Source organism: Macaca fascicularis, chromosome 2, assembly GCF_037993035.2.
Source record: "Macaca fascicularis isolate 582-1 chromosome 2, T2T-MFA8v1.1".
In the NCBI taxonomy this organism is placed as follows: domain Eukaryota; kingdom Metazoa; phylum Chordata; class Mammalia; order Primates; family Cercopithecidae; genus Macaca; species Macaca fascicularis.
The window spans coordinates 38392780-38413892 of record NC_088376.1 but is presented as its reverse complement, the minus strand read 5'-3'; the positions used below and the strand labels follow the sequence as shown (position 1 = coordinate 38413892).

Sequence of the window (21113 nt, the reverse complement as noted above, 5' to 3'; positions counted from 1 at the left end):
CCAAAAAAATGGACAAAATACATGAAATAATGGTTTTTGATACATGTATAATGGTTTTCAATACCATTATTTCATATATTTCAACAGAGGAGAGTAATACCTGAAAAATGAGAAAAAAACAAGGTAATCCAGTGATTGCCCCAGCTTTCTGGCCATGGGACAGGGAAGGGGAACTCGGGTAGAGCCCAGCAGACAACCTGAGTTAAGGAGGCTGCAAGTCTGAGAAGATCAGAACAATTAGAGTGTATGGAACAGTGCCCCAACAAGGAAAAAGCTGCACATAGAGAGACATCCAGATGCCTGCAGAGGGTCTCTCTCAATTGCTTAGCTGAGTACTGATCAGTACATGTGTATGAGGTTAACAACTAAGGCCAGTAAAAGAATCACCCAAAAGGATTAGAGGTTACAGTGCCCAGTGTTCACACATGGCTGGGAATATGCCTGTTCGCAATAGTCAGACTGGAAAATATAATGATTTGAAAGGTGTTAGGTAGATTTCAGAAGAAATCTCCTTTAATAAGAATAATTAGCTCTAGATAGCTGTGGTCCCACTTACCAAATCTTTAAAATGACACCTGAAAGGGTCAAACAGTTTCTAAGTAACTTAGCTGCATCCTAAAACAAATCTCAAGAATACTTATAGGAATACAGAAATATCCAGCACCCAACAAGGTAAAGTGACAATGTCTGACATCCAATAAAAATTTATCAGACGTGCAAAGAAGGAAAATACAAACCAGAATGAGGAGAAAAATTTGTCAACTGAAATCAGTTCAGAACTAATACAGACAAGGGCATTAAAAGAGTTGTAAATGTATTTCATGTGTTCAAAAAGTTAAGGAAAGACAGAAAATACTGAAAAGGTCAAAACTGAGCTAAAGACGAAAATTACAGTGTGCGAGATAAAAAATACGCCAGATGGAATTAAGAGAAGATTAGACATTGCCGAATGAAAGATCCAGAAATGATCTAAAATGAAACAGAGACTACTGATAACATTATCCATTTACAATACAACATGATGAATCCTAAAATAATTATGCCAAGTGAAATAAATCACACACACACACACACACACACACACACACACACACTCACACAGAGTATGATTCCACTCATAAAATTCTGGAAAATGCAAAAGAAGCCTGCAGATGTGGAGGACAAGAAAAGGTGGGAGAGGGTTACAAAGTGGAGGATAAAGCTTTTGGAAGTAATGTTTGTGTTTATTCTCTTGATTTTGATAACTTCATGGGTGTATACGTATATCAAAACTTAACAAATTGTACACTTTAAATGTTTGAAGTTTAATTACTATATGTTAATTATACCTCAATAAAACTAAAAACTTTTAAAGGCATTAGAAGGTGTTATCATATATATTTAAAGATGAGGAAATTGATATCCTGGGAAGTTAGTTGACTTACCTAAAACCAAATAGTTTATCAGACAGTGACCAGGATTCTCAATTCTTTATGCCTTTTAGTGACATTGGATGGCAACATGAAAGCTAACATCCCTTGATCATACTTTCTGAAAGGATTGCATTTAAAACATATCTATAATCGACAGTGAGCATTTGTTGATGGACCCTCTCTAATATACATCTACTGACCACCATCTGACATACTGCAAATATATTAATTTGTTAAATGTCAATCTTCCCACCCCCTGGCCAACAGAAAAAGAACAGGAATTGTGCTTAGTACATTATTTATATTGAATATTTCTTAAATATTTATCTCTGTCCATACCTCTTTCCCTCTTGTCCCAGCTGGCACTTTGGTGACCAAATATGCATAAACTCCAGTGGTTTTACAGAGACACAACTTGTCTCCTATAAAATCATTGGAGTTTTGCCTCATGCTTGCATCTGGTGGCTCTTGCCTCATGCTCTAGTGTTTTATTGTTGTTGCTGCTGCAAGACACCCATTCAAGTAACATGTATTACTTTGAAGTGCAGGTTTCCTTCATGGGATGAACCATTTTAGTGGGAGATGGGATTCAGGGGATACATTTTCTCTCATCACTTCCTAATGGATGGACCTTACATTACTTCTCAGGGATGGTCCTGCAGGATCGAGCAATCAGCCTCACTTAGTGGTGGCAAATATAATGCTCCTGTATTCACTTCCTTACCTTTCCAGCTTTACTCTCTTTGACCCTCATTCCTACCACCTGAGATTGAACTCCTTAAGTAAGTAAAGCACATAAGCCCCTTGCTTTAAGAGCTGGCACTAGCAGTGGTTCAAGGGAGTCAACTCCTGGATGGCATTTTGGAGCCATGCTATCCATGCATTGGATGAGAATAAAAATGTTTATGCCAGTAATAAGTGGGATAGTGGTGACTTCTGAAAGGCAGTGGCATTATAACAACTAAAGTTTTCACTTAGGTTTCCTTGGGATGAAGTGCAGACACAAAGTGAAGTGTTATAATATATGGTGGCTATGGCTTTTGAACAGTACGGGGGCAACGAGGCAATGATAATTATAGGAATTGTATAATGTAATGGTTTAAAAAACCTCATTAGAGCCTTAAAAATGACAATCTCAGAACAGCCAACTGATAAATTATGTTGTGGAAATCAGAAATTCCTATGGAAGCTTTCAAAGAGATGTTCATCTCTGTAGCCACAGGGCAGGCTGTGATGAGATCAGGCCCAGCATTTAATTGTAAGGGCATTGGGGCTGCAAAGGGAACAGAATGTGTAGCTGGACAAGTCTCCCATGTCATGGTCATGTCTTGTATGAAAAAATAGTGGAATCCTGAGACTTGGAAGAAGGCAATTTGGTAGATGAGCCAGAGGATCTTGAATTCTCAGATTGCTTTGAACTTTCTGGAATGGCAAAGGATTTCCATCCTTTGTTAGAGGACAGAAGACTCCTCTTTCCTGCAGATTGTGCGATGACCTCACCTGAGGTAGGCACCTCACAAAGTTCTGCTTGTTTTTCACAAGATTTTCTCTCACTCCTCCAACCCCAATTCATTTAGGCCATTAACAAAGGCCAGATGTCAACACATCCTAAGTAGAGAAGTACAGTTCTTTTACAGGACAAAATAGCTTATAGTGTGAAAAAAGTCCTTACTTCATACGTACTAGCAGGGGCTAGAACACATGTGTCCACGGATCTTATGGGTGTTGAACCATAGAAGAATGTGACGAGATAGAAATTTATTGTTGGGGCACTTGCCCATGAATTAGGATTCAATGGTTTGACAGGGACACTTGCATTTGAAATGATCACAATAGTTTGTTGGAATGGCCCTTTGAAGCTTATATATGACAATGGATTACAGTTCATAGAGATTTTTGAAGTGTGGTCCCAGACCAGCAGATTTAGCATCACCTGGGGACATGCAATTCCTCTACTGAATCAGAAACGCTGGAGTGGACTCCTACAATCTATGTTTTAATAAGCCCTCCAGGTGATTTGGATGCTCACTAAATTTTGAAAACCACTGGCCTATAATAATAAGGTGGAGAAACCAGAATTACTTTTGCACAGTATTTAAGGAAAGAGTCAGGGGCTCAGGGAGATGGAACTGTTAGAATGGGTTTATTAAGTAAGACACAAGAACCATGTTGGATATGTTCCCTTGGGGGGTTCTAAGTGCACCCTTTCCTTAAGGCAATACAGAAGGCACAGGCGAGGGGAACACTAGAACGTTTTTAAAAACTTGGTGGTGGCTGTCATCTGTGGGATGGTGTTAACGATGGGAGATGCTCTCATGAACCTGGTTTCCTAATGCCAATGGGATGATAAGGTTATAGGATGATGGAGGCAGGTGGCAGCACTTAGGGTCAAGGTTGCTATAATAGGCAAGTGGTAACCGGGGTGCGTTGACTTACAGGGGTTTGTAGAAATGACTAAACAGATCATGGCAGTGGTGGGGAAGGGCAGTGTGCAGTGATAGAGGGACAGCGGATGAGAGTGTTGCTCCATTTGTAAAATAAGATAAAAGGCCATCTCAGCTGCCACAGTGGAAAGCCAGTCCTTCACCTGTTCTAGTTCACAATCCCAGAGTCTGCTCTGTGAATAGAAGGCCACATCCACTCAGCAAAAACTTTGTGGTATAATTGCATGTATGTATGGTAAGTATCTCACAGACCCTTCTCCACAGTGACCTGCGGTCATTTGCCAGGTTAACTGCATGCTTTAAAAAGGGGAATACGAGATTAGCTCTGGAGTCGGAGCTGATGCTGATGCCAGGGGTACCTGCATCATCATGGTCTTTGAACCTAGAAAATGTTCACCACAGCAGCCCCATCCCTAATCAGTCTCAGCTTCCTTACAGTTAGATCTTCTCCCCATTTCCCGGCCCATATTCCCCAAGACCACTACCAAAAAAAATGATGCACTATTTCAGCTAGTTTATATCTTCCTCATGCCTTCCCATAAGAGGGTCTAAATTGATTACTAAGTCACCTACTTTATCTCACTTAGGTGAGACAGAGTTCAGTAATGTTAGAAGTCAAAGTCTCTCTTTGACAGGTTTGGGCTGATCAGCACAAAGTTATGTTATTCTCAACATTACACTTAAGTGTGACTTCTGCTGCTCTTTTCTCCAAAGATAGAAAATAGTAATTGCCCATTCGCTGTTATTCTTTCCTTATGGCAGGTCTCAGAGGTTAGGACAAGGACAAGGAAAGCTACCCAGGCAACAGTTTTTCTGGAAGGTCCAGTCCCAGGCCCATAGCCCTGGGCATTAGGAGAGGGAACACTCAGTTTTGCCACCCCTAGCAACGAGGACTGGTTGGCAGGAAGCCAAAGTAATATGGCTTTTTCATGATTATTACCTACACTGAGCTCATCAGGACAAGCATGTTAAGTGGCAGGTGTATAGTATCCCAGCAGCTCCCAATCAGGCTCGCTTGGATTTGTAAACATCAGAAAACCCAAGCCACTCCCCACTAAGGTCTCCATATTGGCTCTGCTCAGCTTTCACGTTATCATTACGTGGAGGTGCTGTCCTTAGTACTTAGTACTTAGTACTTGCTGTCCTTAGTACTCTGCAGTGATGACCTTCTGCAGTGATGACCTTCTGCAGTGATGACCTTCTGCAGTGATGACCCTGGCTGATTTTCCTTGAGATGTGTGCAGACCGTAATGGACTTCTGTGATCTAGAAATCTCCTCCCTATGGCAGTTCTTTCACCCCAGTTGATATTAAACCAGCATATATCGTTTTTCACTGTCCTTGTACTTTTCATTCTGTGGCAGAGCCTGTTTTTTTCCGGTTTATGTTTGCTTATAGCTAAAGTATTTTCAGACATATTTGTGTATTTCCTTTTATTCTTCATCGATGAAAGTATTATGAAGGAAAAGTCCTATACACAGACAGACCTTGCTGTACATTTCCTCATCTACCAAGTTTGGATGATCACAAACACAATTTTAAGAGATATCCTATATACAGATGAAACTGAGGATTTATAAGGCTCACAAAAGAGCAGAGTAGATACCTCACTGTGCAGACTTCTTTGACCAATTTTCCTGGTTAAGTGCAGAAATATAAGTGCTGGTTGATCATCTCTTGAGAATTCTGGGAAGCAAGTCAAAGGTATCATTCTAACCCTTCAGGATTCCATAGTTTAGCTAGGGAAGGACTGAGGGAGTATACAAATAGAAAAATAATAGAACTGTGTATCAGGTACCTAATGGGGACAAATGAAGACATCTTTGAGGCAGGGATGCTTGAGCAAGATTTTGAAGACAGATAAAGTGGGAAAGCTAATTTGCTTTTTTTGCTAAGATACGGTTTCACTCCACCTTCAAATAACAAGGAGGAAGCAATAAGTAAACATTTATCTGCCAATCTCTCTCTCTCCATTCATGATCTTGTTTAAACCTCCAACAACCCTGTAAAGTGGATAAAATCAACTAGCAGGAAGAATGGGATATGACAACCACAGGCAACAGCATGATGTCCGTTGAGAAACACAGGTAGATAGTTTTGGTGGGGTTTAAAATATCAGTGGGAAGGGTGAAAGGAAATGAAGCTGGAGAAATAGGCAGGACCAAGTCACAGATTGTCTTATACACCTAGAAGCACAGCCTTTATTCTCTTGGCCAGTGGTTTTCAAAATGTGGTTCCTGGATCAGCAGCATCAGCATCACCTGAGAACTTGTTAGAAGTGTAGATTCTCCACCCCTCCTCCAGCAGCTGAAGGAGAGACTCTGGGGATATAGTTGGAAATCTTAATTTTAACAAGATCTCCGAGTGATTCTGATGCACACAGTTGTTAGAACCTCTGCTTTAGGGGTTGAGGAGCCACAGCACGTTCTGAGCATTGGGAAGCACATAGTTTAAAAAGATCTCTCTTACAGCAATGTGGAAGCAGGATTGGAAGGGGCAAGCCCTATGACAGAGTCACCAGTTGGAAGAGTGCTCCAACAGTCCAGTTGAGAAATGACCAAGATCTAGGCAGGGCAGAAACAGAGGAACTGGGGAGAAGAGCACAGGGGTGAGAGGTGAAAATTTTTTGGCAGACTTTGAGGCCAGCTGGATTTGGAAGGTGAGGGTCAGGGGACATTTGCTGCTGTGACTGAGGTTACAGTGAAATGGCCCAGTATGGTCAGGCCAGCTAATAGGGAGGGGTACATTCTCCAGTGTACCTTAACATCCATGTGCTCATTAGCTATGTCTTCCCCTTGACCTTCACAGTGAGGAAGCAAGAGCTCTTTCTGAGTCATCAGAACTACTTCACAAAGATGAGTGATTATTCCAGACAGAGGAAACATCTCAAAACCAGTAGTGCTAATGAAAAGAATATGTAAAGCGTATGTGTGTGTATGCACAGCACATTCTAGGGAATGCTGTGTATGGGATTTCTGTTTGGATTCCAATTATTTTGTTATCTTCCTGGTACCTGCATTTGTATGCAATAGGTGATGGGGTGAGGTGAGTAACTTAGCTATTAGTACTTCATGGTCTCAGCCTCTGTGTATTTGATTTCCAGCAAACAATGCAGATAGGTAAGTATGAGAACTTTTGGGGGGCATAGGGAGTGTCGAATACTTCAGTTATTGGTTGGTTTAGAGACTTAAACATCTCTTGTAGAAATGTTCCAAAATTCAGGCTGTAAGCCACTGAATGTGACTGTGCTGCTCGATTGTTCCAGAATGGGGTTCCTGAGAGTCATATTAACAGATTATTGTATTTCCTTAAAATGTCCTGTCATGGGTTGAATTTTGTCCCCCAGAAGAGATATTCAAGTCCTAACCCCAGTGTCTGTGAATGTGACCTTGTTTGGAGATAGGATGTTTGCAAATATAATCAAGTTAAAATGAGGTCAAGCTTGATTAGGGTCAGCCCTAATCCCATGACTGTTGTCTGTGTAAGAAGCGGGAAATGTGGATGCAGATGCAGGCAGAACAGAGAGAACATCATATGACTATGGGATCTGCGATTGGAGTGATGCACTTACGAGTCAAGGAACATCAAGGTTATAAGTTAGGAAGAGATAAGGAAAGATTCTCCCCTAGAGGATTTAGAGATAGCCTGGCCAACACCTTGATTTTGAACTTCTGCCTCCAGAACTGGAAGGCAATACATTTCTGTTGTTTAAAGCCACCAAGTTTGTGGCAATTTCTTGCCACAGCCCAATAAATGAACATGTCCCAAACCTTTAACAGGTTTAAGATACATAATTCCAACTTCAAAATAGAAATGTAAAAAAGCAACAACAACCAGAGATGATTTGAAACTTACATGAAACAGACTTTTAAATCAGGGGAGTTGGGGAAATGGAAGAGGAGCCTCCTGTGTGTAAAATATAAAGAAAATGGATAATGTTTTTTTCCCTCAAATTGCCCAAAAGTGCAATAGACTGGCTTCTTCTAAGATGGAAGGAAAAATTCTCTATAACTTTCAGGGAAAATAAGGACAAGCAGAGAATTCTCCTGTTCTGTGACAGCCTATCACCAAATGAGAGATGGAGAATAATAGAAAAGACAGTGATGATATAAAATGGGCCCCAGCCATGGAGCATTGCTGGATTAACTCCAGCAGCATTTGTGTATGTTGTCATGTCAATAAAATTACTGAAATTGAAACCTGAAATTGAACAGAGTGTGAAAGAAAGAAGATATTACTCAAGGGACCGAAGCAGTAAATATTCCCATTAAGGGAAGGTGATATCATGGAAAGTTTCTGTGGTTTGTGATGCCATTGAAGTCCAAACAAAGCAGGTATAATTTCATTGTTTCCCTCTGTGGCTTTTTTTTTTTTTTTTTTTTTTTTTTTTTTTTGCAGAATGGAGCACTTGGTTGTAATAAAATTGTGCTCCTGAGAAGTGAAATCAAAGTTCACAGATGCATCAGTAGGTTGGAGTGCATATTCATTTATTCACAAGCCTTGTGGGGCTGCTTTTTCTCAGCCAGGAGATGTGAGCTTTCTTTATGCACCAGCAGGAAGTTGATGGGAAGAACAGGCTCTGGGTTTCTCATTCTTGGACAAGGAAGAAAGCTGAGCCTGAACATGACTGAGGTCAGCTCAGTGAGGTTGGCTTGGCAGTGTGGCTGGAAATCCACCTCTCATCTCACCTCTCCTTGTTTAACTGTGGAATAATTCCTTTTTACCTACTCTACAATCCCTGCGACCCTCACTAGATGCCCCCAGGCAACCCCTCTCTTTTTCTGCCATCTTAGGCCAAGGTTAGGGTGCACCATTCCTGAGGCTAAGTCTGAGAACGACTTTAGGCCAGTTCCCTTTTTATAGTCAAGAAAGCTCGTCTGCCAGCTGTTTTCATCCCCAGCAGTCTGAGTGCTTAACTGGAAGACTGATATCCTCACACCCCATGTGGCAGGGCATTAGGAGCTCTGCTGATGATCTGTCCATAGGATAAGCTCCTGACTCAAAATATACAGACACCAAATCCACTGCCAATGTTTCCCCTTGGAGATTGCTTTGTATTGAAAGAATTCACAGCCTGCTTAAAGTTCTCATCTTCTTATAGAAACAAGTCAAAAGGAAACAGAACACAGCATCTAATCCATCATTAGATACACCTATAAAAAGCCCAGTGTTGTCAAACTGGTGAGGAAGACCTGTTTTGTCTTTCCTGGGGATGCTGAGCTCAAGATGACTTGGCTGAACTCTTGGAACGCAGTAGGAGGTTGTTCCTATTATGATTCTTATTTTATAATGGAAACTGAACTTTAGAGATGTTAAAACATTTGACCAAATTGGCAGAGTTAGAATTACAACCTGGGTGTATATCTTGCCCAAGTCATGAGGTCAAGGGCACCACTATGCCACACTGCTTCTCATGAACTACAATTTTTGGGAAGGTGCGGAATGTCAGGGCTGGGTGACAGTCTTAGTCTGTTCAGGCTGCTATAACAAAATAGCATACACTGAGTAGTCTATAAACAAAATAAGTTTATTTCTCATGGTTCCAGAGTCTGGGATGTCCAAGATCAAGGGGCCAGCAGATTTGATGTCTCATGAGGGCCCGTTTCCTAGCTTATAGATGGCAACTTTTTGCTGTAACCTTACATGGTGGAAGGAGCAAGGCAACTTTCTAGAGCCTCTTTATTAAGAGCATGAATCCCACTCATGAGGACTTCATCCACATGACCTAACTACCTCCCATTAGACCCATTTCTTAATACTATGATTTTGGGGGTTAGGATTTTAACATATGAGTTTTAGGAGGACACAAACATTCAGACAATAACAGTGACTTTAGGGGTCCTCCAAGCAACTCTGCTGCTGGTGTGTAAAGCTCCTCTACAGCACTGCTGGAAAGTGGTTGTCTAGATTCTGCATGCTTACTTTTAGTGCCAGAGAATGCACCATCTCTTTGGATAGCCCATAATGTATATTCAGTCATACATAAGCAAAATACCACTATTTTGGTTGTGATTTGAGATTTGCCCATGTGTAACCTCTACCCATTCATTCTGTCCTCAGGGACCACAGAAAATAATCCCAATGCTTTGGCAGACTGTGGAGCATTTAAGAACAGGCTTTGGCTCTCAATAAATCTTCATTTTTTATTCAGTCTTTGAACAAGACCTCATCCATAATGGTTTCCAGAAATTTTGCTTTTCTTGGAACATGCTACAATTTGCTAAAGTCCCTTTGTAAGTGTGGGAAACATAATTTGAACACACAATATTCCAGGTGTAATTTGGCCAAAAAATAACAAGATGAGACTCTTGCATTCTATCTTTTTGCCACCTTTGGGTCCTGGAAGTCAGCCTGGTATTGACTATGTTTCAAATAAGATTAACTTGGACTCTGCTCTGAGTTGCAATCTGAGATGACCCAGGAATACCTTTACACTATCGATGAATAGAGCAATTTTATGAGCACAGGCCATGGTAAAAGTGCTCAGCCCTTTGCATATTTCATTGACCAACCTTTGTAAAGAGATAAACAGCTCTTGGTTCAAATTGAACTCATTAAAATCCAACATCCCAACTGGTGTTATAAATGTTGCTATAGAGATACCTCCTCCATGGCTATTTGCCAGGGACCATCACATAAACCTATAGATAAAACAATCTTATCAGTTCTAATACATTGGTTAGGGCAAATACTGTGGGTATAATATATATCCATTTTGGACACAGCTTATAGTTTTCTATAAATTATCCAGTTCAGGAGCAAGAACCATTGAGAAGTCTAGAAATTTGTAAGAAATATGTTGTCTTCAATTCCACATGTTTATGTTCTTCCAAATGTCAACTTACCTTTTCCTCTGAATCAACAGTGCAGTATCTCTTCAGAGTCATTGTCTCCTCACTTTATGATGGTTTTGACTGGAAAATGTCTACTAAGATTTTTTTTCTGAAGTACTTCTGTGAATTTTGGAAGAACATACCATGGTTTTTTTTTTTTTTTTTTTTTTTTTTGCTAAGATACGGTTTCACTCCACCTTTAAATAACAAGGAGGAAGCAATAAGTAAACATTTATCTGCCAGTATCTCTTTCTCCATTCATGATCTTGTTTAAACCTCCAACATCCCTGTAAAGTGGATAAAATTATTCCTATTCTATTTCTCTATTTCATAGAGAAATCTGAGAAACTGAGGCTCAGAAAGGTAGGATGACTTGCACAAGGCAAAGTACTGACAGAGTCAGTCTTCAAACTCTTGTAAACTAATTCTAGGTATAGTTCATTCCACTACCCCCAGATTGTTTTACTGTTCCAAACTGTAGTCCTCTAAAGCAGTTTGAAAGAGGCCAATCATTTGCTCCTCAGAGGCAAGGTTTCCTCAGCAGAAATATTCTATTATGATAATAGAATAATTTCCATGAACTAATGTCAGGATTCATCTTAAAGTTAATCAAGGAGGACTAACATAAAGTTACTCATGCCACTGCAATTACTTTATCTAAATTAGATATGCTACTTTGGCTTCACTTTTCTCACTAGGTCAAATCAAACCAATGATTTTTAAGAATCTACAAATATTTTTGTTTAGAAAACAGGATAAAGTGAAATATTTCACTGAGCTATAAGAAGATATTTTTGTCAATCGATATTAATACAAATATTTTGGATTCAAGATTTAAAGATAGAGACAGAATGGGTGAAAAAATACTGAGTTTGACTGAACTGCAAACTAGCAAAAGGATTTGTGGTGGAAAGTGTTTCAAAATGCCACAGAATACAGGGAATCTCTAAAACTTTGGGTTAGAATTCTCTTAGAATTTAGGGTCTGGGTCAGGGGTTCCCAACTTTCCAGGGCCAGGCAGGTAATGTCAGTATGTGAGAGAGGTGGTATAAGTTTTTTCTATTTTTTTATTATGGTAAGATACACACAAAATAAAACTTACCATTGATAGTGTAAAGGTATTCCTGGATCATCTCAGATTGTAACTAAGAGCAGAGTCCAAGTTAATCTCATGTGAAACTTAGTCAATTCCAGGCTGCTCAGTGGCATAATACTGAGTAACCATCACAACCATCCATGTCCATAATTCCTTTCATCTTATAAAATTGAAACTCTGTGCCTGTTAAACAGTAACTCCCCATTCCTCTTTCCTCACAGCCCCTGGCAACCACCATTCTATTTTCTGTCTTTATTATTTTGATTACTCTGAGTACTTCCCGTAAGTGGAATCACACAGTATTTGTCTTTTTGTGACTGGCTTCTTTCACTTAGCATAATCTCCTCAATGTTCACCCATGTTGTAGCACATTGCAGAATTTTCTTCCTTTATAAGGCTGAGTAATATTTCATTATATGTACGTATCACATTTTGTTTATCCATTCATCTATTGATGAATGCTTGAGTTGCTTCCATGTATTAGCTATTGTGAACAATGCTGTTATGAAGATGGGTTACAAATATCTCTTCAAGACCCTGTTTTCATTTATTTTGGGTATATACACATTTATTTTGGGTATATACACGTAAGTGGACTTGCTGGAGCATATGGTAATCCTATTTTTAATTTTTTGAGGATGGGTATAGAAAATCATGGTATATGTGGTTTTCTTTTTACTTTTTAAACTTTTATTTTAGGTTTGGGGGTACATGTGAAGGTTTCTTACATGGGTAAACTCATGGCTTGGGGGTTTGTTGTACAAACTGTTTCTGTAAAAAGGTATTAAGCCCAGCACCCAATAGTTACCTTTTGTGCACCTCTACCTCCTTCCAACCTCCACCCTCAAGTAGACCCCAGTGTCTGTTGTTCCCTTCTTTGTGTTCATGATTTCTCATCACTTAGCTCCCACTTATAAGTAAAAACATGTGGTATTGGTTTTCTGCTTCTGTGTTAGTTTGCTAAGGATAATAGCCTCCAGCTCCACCTATATTCCCACAAAACACATGATCTTGTTCTTTTTGATGACTGCATGTGTTCCATGGTGTTTATGTACCACATTTTCTTTATCCAATCTGTCATTGATGGGCATTTAGGTTGATTCCATGTCTTTGCTGTTGTGAATTGTGCTGCAGTGAACATTTGCATGCATGTGTCTTTATGATAGAATGATCTATATTCCTCTGGGTTTATGCCCAGTAATGGATATATTGCTGGGTTGAATGGTAGTTCTGCTTTTAGCTCTTTGAGGAATCACCATACTGCTTTCCACAATGAACTAATTTACACTCCCACCAACAGTGTGTAAGTGTTCTCTTTTCTTTGCAACCTTGCCAGCATCTGTTATTTTCTTAACTTTTTCGTAATGGCCATTCAGACTGGGGTGAGATAATATCGCATTGTGGTTTTAACTTGCATTTCTCTAATGATCAGGGATATTGAACTTTTTTTCATATGGTTGTTGGACACATGTATGTCTTCTTTTGGAAAGTGTCCATTCATACCCTTTGCTTACTTTTCTAAAGGGGTTGTTTGTTTTTCTCTTGTAAATTTGTTTAAGTCCCTTATGGATGCTGGATATTAGACCTTTGTCAGATACATAGTTTGCAAATATTTTCTCCAATTCTGTAGGTTGTCCGTTTACTGTGTTGATAGTTCCTTTTGCTGTGCAGAAGCTCTTAAGCTTAATTATATCCCACTTGTCAATTTTTGCTTCTGTTGCAATTGCCTTTGGTGTCTTTGTCATGAAATATTTGCTGGTTCCTATTACCAGGATGGTATTGCCTAGGTTGTCTTCCAGGGTTTTTATAGTTTTGGGTTTTACATTTAAGTTTTTACTCCATCTTGAGTTGATTTTTATATATGGTGTAAGGAAGGAGTCCAGCTTTGATCTTCTGCATATGACTAGGCAGTTACCCCAGCAGCATTTATTGAGTTGGGAGTCTTTCCCTTATTGCTTGTTTTTGTCAGCTTTGTTGAAGATCAGATGTTCATAAGTGTGCAGCTTTATTTCTGGGATCTCTATTTTGTTCCATTGGTCTATGTACCTGTTTTTGTACCAGTGCCATGCTGTTTTGGTTACTGTAGCCTTGTAGTATAGTTTGAAGTTGGATAACATGATGCCTCCAGCTTTTGTTCATTTGCTTAGGTTTACCTTGACTATTTGGGCTCTTTTTTGGTTTCATATGAATTTTAATATAGTTTTTCATTATTCTATTAATAATTATGTTAGCAGTTTGATAGGAATAGCATTGAATCTATACATTGCTTTGGGCAGGGTGGCCATTTTAATGAAATTGATTCTTCCTATCTATGAGCATGAAATGTTTTTCCATTTGTTTGTGTCTTCTCTGATTGCTTTGAGCAGTGTTTTACAATTCTCACTATAGAGATCTTTCACTTCTCTGGTTAGCTGTATTCCTAGGTATTTTATTCTTTTTTGGCAGTTGTGAATGGGATTGCCATCCTGATTTGGCTGTCAGCTTGACTGTGGATGGTATACAGGAATGCTAGTGATTTTTGCACATTGATTTTCTATCCTGAAATTTTGCTGAAGTTGTTCATCAGCTAAAGAAGCTTTTGGGCTGAGCCTATCAGGTTTTCTAGATGTAGAATCATATCATGAAAACAGGCATAGTTTGACTTCCTCTATTCCTATTTGGATGCCCTTTATTTCTTTCTCTTGCTCTGGCTAGGACTTTCAATACCATGTTGAACAGGAGTGATGAAAAAGGCCTTCCTTGTCTTGCGCTGGTTTTCAAGGTGAATGCTTCCAGCTTTTGCCCATTAAGTATAATGTTGGTTGTGGATCTGTCATAGATGGCTCTTATTAGTTTGAGGTACGTTTCTTTAATATCTAGTTTATATAGAGTTTTAAACATGAAGTGGTATTGAATTTTATGAAAAGCCTTTTCTGCATCTATTGAGATAATCAAGTGGTTTTTGTCTTTAGTTCCATTCAAGTGGTGAATCACATTTATTGTTTTGCAAATGTTCAACCAACCTTATATCCTGGGGATGAAGCCTACTTGATTGTGGTAGATTAATATTTTGATGTGCTGCTAGAAGTAATGGCCAACCCAGAAGCAATGAGCACCCCTAGTATCCACGCTATGGTCTCTAAATATTTCCCTGAAAAGGACTGTTCTTAACAAAAAAAGCTTATTCCCATTCTGAAACAGGGAATGAACAAGGCAAGCCTTAAATATCATATTATACTAAAAATCAAGGAGATAATTAATGAAAGACTACTAAGGTTTTGTCAAAGACTCAGATTCCAAATTGAAAAGGCTACCACTATCCAAAAATGGAATGATTTGGCCACTGATACAGATACAGTTTAATGGATTCATATCGTATCAAATATATTTGAATTCATAAATTTATGAGGTGGCTAAAAAATAACAGTAAAGAAGAAACTCAGTAATAACTGATAGAAAATTAGGAAACTAATTTATTATTCTGAAAACTGGTAAATATAAGGAAATTATCCAGGAATTATCTTTCCTTTCTACAAGAGCTATACCTCAGAGTAAACAAATTAATGATAAGGGAAAGTTCTTCTTTATATTATTATACAGATAATGCTAAGTGAAGAAGAAATGATATAATTAGAGCATTAATATTTGGTAATCACGAATGAATTGTTGGATCTAGGCATTGATCATCAATACTGCTAACAACACAGAGACATGTGAGCATTATGGATCTCCTGATGAAAGTACACAACTCCACCAGTGAAGTGGTTTTGCCAAAAAAAAAAAAAAGAACAGAAATAAGAAAAACAAACTTGAATCTATATCAAGTCCTTAGCACTAGCAATTTAGAGGAACAGAGATATTCATCAAGTGAAACCATGGGATCTAATTAGCAAAATTCAGACAGTGGAAAACCCTTTAGGAAAAGCAATCCAGTTTACTTATCAACTAAATTATAAAGAAAAGATGAGAGAGAGAGAGAGAGAGAGAGAGAGAGAGAGGAAAGGGGAACCTTTAGGTTAAAAGATACTCAAGCTAGATATCAACAGTTATAATATGTGGCCCTTTTTTGTATCTGAATTGAATCAAACTGTAAAGGATCAGAAGAAAGACAACACAGAAATGTGAACGCTGATTTTTCCTAATACCATCACATTAGGGGTTAGGATTTCAACAAATGAATTTTAGAAGGACATTCAGTCTATAACAACCAGTAACTTCATATTAAAGTTTACCTGGAAGCTGTTGTTTCTCCTACGTAGCTTTTAATTTAGTAATTTGCTTTCCTGAATTTTGGATTTTTGCCTGTGACTTTCCTACTTTGACCACCATTAATTTGCCACACATCTTTGCTTCAAGCTGAAGACCTCCCCAATTCCTTAAATCTACTCCTAGTTAGCACTAACACATTTTATGTGCACCAGAGACTTTTACTTAAGGACTGTCTGTGGGTAGTGGGTAGAGCTTATAGGCAATCACTTAAAATTGAATAAGAGGCATTATAACTAATGCTACAATTCTAAAATTAGCTGTAATCCCCAATAGGCCTGCCCTGCTGCCTTCTTTCTTCCTTCTGAGACTTCTATTACATTTTCTGGCTCCCAAGTCACAAACCACAAACTCCCAGTTATTCATTTATTTTTTCCCCAGAAGAAATAGCTTTGTTGGGATTAGCATCTGGAGAAGAAAGTAGTACCTGATACATCATAATGACTTGAGGAATGCAGATAGGGCAGGCATACCATTATTAGACAAATGGACTCCATTTCCCAGCAGACTCTGTAGTAAGTCTAAGCAATGCAAGGCCCTGCTGGGAAAATAGTTTCCCCACTCCCAAAACCCTCTACTAAGCTACCATTTTTAAAAATGGAGCAACATTCTTCATATGCCTTTTTTACCTCAACTACCACTATTGTAAATACAAGGAAATATCATATTTTATTAATCTTAAATTTATATTTTACATTTAGCTCCAAGTGTTCCTCATTTTCCATAGTTGCTGTCCTTCTGAACCTGGTTAGGTTGAAAATTGAGAGGGCAATCTTACTAGCCCACAGTGGCCTTTTTCCATTTTTCCTCACTGGTTAGGCCCAAGTAATAGGGAGAGTCTTAGGCTTGGGCAATAGAGTTATTTGCCTCACACAATAGCACACTAAGGCATCAAATTTGGGATACAGAGCCAGGCTGATGAGATCTGTAAACAGGAAAGCACAGACCCATAATTGGTGTAGAAAGAAGAGGGATGATTGCTGGCTTGTGTGTCTATAAGCTTTCTCCATCCTCATCTTCATCTTCTCTTCCAGTCCTGGCCCTGCATTCCAGAAACCTAGAAATTCACAGAAGACTTGTCTGTGGTGAGTATGGAGGGGAGTAGGAAGTAGTGGGTGTCTAGGGTGGGGGGTTAGTAGCTTGGATACTCTGGCTGCTACCCAAAGTGAGGGGACATTTGATTTCCATGAGGAGCCCTGGGTGGGGGTGGTAGAGAGAAAGAAAGAGAGGCGAGAGAGAGAGAAAGAGAGAGAAAGAGAGAGAGAAAGCATATGTATGGGGAGACAGGATCAACAGGATCGTAGCTTTTGGGAATGTGGAGTTGGAGGAATATGGAGGACTCCCTAGTAGGCATGGATGGCCTCAGCTCTCCTAAACTGGGATTATAGCAGCTCAGTATTCCTTGTTAAGTCTGTGTTTGGACTCAATTTATCTTTATCTTCCTATCACTTTCTTAAAACAGAGCAGTTCATCTCCCCTCTTTAACCTAAACCAAGCTCTTGACCCAGGTTCCTATACCCAAACAGTCATTGAAGTGTCTTCTAAGCAGAGGATCATCTATTCAAGGTCTCCATACAATCACAGTCTATCGGGGGAGTCCCACCCCTGATATTTATCATGAGTTCTTTTCTATTTCCTAGGTGTCTTGGCTGGTTTGAGAAATAAAGGGAAAGAGCACAAGACAGAGAAATTTAAAGCTGGGTATTGGGGGGAGACATCACATGTCGGCAGGTTCCATGATGCTCCCCAAGCCATAAAACCAGCAAGTTTTTATTAGCGATTTTCAAAAGGGGAGGGAGTGCACGAATAGAGTGTGGGTCACAGAGATCAGATACTTCACAAGGTAATAAAATATCACAAAGCAAGTGGAGGCAGGGCAAGATCACAGGACCACAGGATGGGGCGAAATTAAAATTGCTAATGAAGTTTCAGGCACGGCAAGCATTGTCATTGATAACATCTTATCAGGAGATAGGGTTTGAGAGCAGATAGCCTGTCTGACCAGAATTTATTAGGTGGGAATTTCCTCATCCTAATAAGCCTGGGAGTGCTACAGGAGATGGGGGCTTATTTCATCCCTTCGGCTTCTACCATAAAAGGCGGTCGCCTTAAGGGGGCCGTCTATAGACCTACCCTCAGGGCACATTCTCTTTCTCAGCATGTTCCTTGTTGAGAAAAAGAATTCAGCGATATTTCTCCTATTTGCTTTTGAAAGAAGAGAAATATGGCTCTGTTCTGCCTGGCTCACTGGTGCAGTCAGTTTAAGGTTACCTCCCTTGTTCCCTGAACATTGCTGTTAATCCTGTTCTTTTTCCAAGGTGCCCAGATTTCATATTGCTCAAACACACATGGTCTACAAACAATTTGTGCAGTTAACGCAATCATCACAGGGTCCTGAGGCGACATAGATCCTCCTCAGCTTATAAAGAAGATGGCGGGATTAAGAGATTAAAGTAAAGACAGGCATAGGAAATCACAAGGGTATTGATTGGGGAAGTGATAAGTGTCCATGAAATCTTCACAATTTATGTTCAGAGATTGCAGTAAAGACAGGTGTAAGAACTTATAAAAGTATTAATTTGGGGAACTAATAAATGTCCATGAAATCTTCACAATTTATGTTCTTCTGCGGCAGCTTCAGCCAGTCCCTCCGTTCGGGGTCCCTGACCTCCCACAGCAACAGTCCAAAACGCTGACAGAGCTTAGAAATCACATATTTCTTGGTTACTTGATCACAGTCTAGTCTGTTTCTCTCCACCTTTCCTTCCAGAGACAGATCTTAGAGCTTATGAGATTATTTTCTTCAAGTTACAGAAGCGTCAGAAAAAGTGGAAACTGATGTACAGTCCAAAAAGTGTGACAATATGACGAAAGGTGGACTCCATGAGTTTTTCCTTTTTCATTTCCTCCCTTAGTTCCTTTTCTGAAAGAGGAGCTTTCTGTGTCCACCTGAAATAGTGTGTTGCATAATCGCTGTCTCGGTCCTACTGTAGTTCTTGCTCCTGTACTCAAGGTCTTGCTGCTTCCTGCAAACAAGCAAGAACAAACAGATCTCAGATATCTTAATGACAGGTGGTTTATCTCAGTTTGTAATCAAAACGGTTCCACCACCACCACTAACACCCCTAAAATTAAATGCAATGAAAAAAGGAGTAAATTGCTGAATAAACTGCACTTTAAATATATAATTAATAAAAATTGTATTTGTTCTCCCTTGTGAAGTGTGTCACTATTTACCTAAGTGTCGCATGCCTAAGCCCAGTGGAAGGAAAGCCCTCTGTGGTCCAGGGTGATGGATGGCTGAGACTCTGGCCTGGACTTACACTGTCCAGCTATTGCCTGATCTTGCTATTCCTCTCATTATCCTTCAGCAGTCTGCAATCCCAGGCCAACGGACATTCAGCCATACTTTGGAACTGTTGTTCTCAAGGGGACAAGTGGACTGCAAGTCAGATCCACAAACATCAGCTTATGAAGCCTATTGTGGCTTATGTCTTCTCCCAGCAGACCAGACTCTCAGGGCATTGAGCACCATGTGCAGAGTTTCAGCAAGTGTGTCATTTGAGTCTTCCTTGAAGGAATCACTGCCTGACTGCAAGGCAGAGTACTTTTGTACCTTGGTTTGGCCCTTACCTTATCTATCTAGCTCAATAGGGAACAGAGATATTTTGGGATGCAGACCCCCATCATATCAGCATGTTTTCTGCCCTTCTCCTCCCTCAGCTCCAGAAGGATAACCCAGGTCTCACAGGGCAGAGGTGGAATTGCTGGGTGGTAGGAGGGTGAGCACAGAAAGCAGCTGTCACTTGAAGTCCATCTGCCGTAGAGACTCACAGTGTGACTAGTGACAGTCCAATCCCGTATTTCACATCTGCTTTCCATAATGCTTTTTCCCATCATAGTCTTTATAACCATCATATCAACTTGTTATCTTGAAAACTGTTGAGAAATGCCCCTTGTGGAGACTGCTCAGGGAGTGATTGTGACCTTTATTTCTCCTCCCACCTGACTGCCCAGAAGCATCAGTTCCCATGGCCTCTAGACTGATAATTATGGGCAACCACTTATCTTTAGTTTCTCTGTGTCTTTTCCTTCTTGTGTTGGAGGCCCTGAACACATCTGGAACACCTCCAGGCCTGGGCTCACCATGCCTTAGATCTGAGTCCTGGCAGGGTCTAGGTTTAGGCTCTCGGGATTCCCAGCAGGACCTAACTTTTTACCTCTACAGGTTTTGTGTAATTCTAGAGAGTGTATTTTGGGAACCCCAAATCAGACTAAATATCTGACTTTTTAAACTCCATTTATGGGACCTGTGTAATAGAATATTTCAAATGAGCACTGACCGGGAGAGCCTGTGGTGTATGATGACCCTGGTGGGCACTGGCACCTGAATGGTAATTATGAACTCAGCAATAGAGTGCTTTGCCACTGTGGTCACTCCATCCCGTTTCTGAGAACCTGAAGGAGGTTGCTGTTTCTGGACTTTGTACAGTTACTCGTGGGCCATACATCCTCATCTGTGACTACATTTCATACCTGTAAAAAGAAAGGCTTTTGAGTAGAAAGTCCTTAAAATCCTTTTCAGCTTTAACAACTGTGCGGTGTTATGATCTGTACTACTTTTGATTTATTTTTCCTCTCCTTCCCATATATCCTGGAGAAATCTTAAGAATGAGGAAACTGAATCCTAGCTGACCACTGCAACTTCCCAGAATACAAAGTATTCCCCTCTCTTGTCTCCTAAGCCAAATGCAGATTTGCAAAAGCCCTATTGGGGCAAAGTGTGTCCCTGAATTGCTCACTCTGTGTATTTGGATTAAAAATGAGCATTGCACTGCATTAGTAGAAGTAATATTTACAGGTTTAGCATGGATGCTGATCATTAATGGAAAAACAAATTAAAATCCCCATGCCCTCAATCTGAAGAATCTTGGCACACTTCTGGATAAGATTAATGTTATGAAACAAGGTTTTAGAGGAGATATAGGAGACTGTGTCCTTGATATAACAGAGCTCAGTGTACTTTATTGTGAAATTTCCAGGGAATTGATTTGCAGATGAAAGCTCAGAAGCCCACAACAGTG

General features: G+C 39.8%; 1 long non-coding RNA gene across 4 annotated transcripts in view; it reads left to right on the top strand.

Annotated features, from left to right (window-relative positions):
• LOC123571897 (uncharacterized) overlaps positions 1 to 21113 on the top strand; it is a 154889-nt gene that overhangs the window by 43316 nt on the left and 90460 nt on the right. For 2 of the 4 annotated variants that reach the window (XR_010584755.2, XR_012431787.1), the window contains exon 3: positions 17064 to 17114. The exons of the other annotated variants lie outside the window; for them this stretch is intronic. This is a non-coding gene — a long non-coding RNA (uncharacterized lncRNA). The remainder of the gene's footprint in view (positions 1 to 17063; positions 17115 to 21113) is intronic. 4 annotated transcript variants of the gene reach the window in all.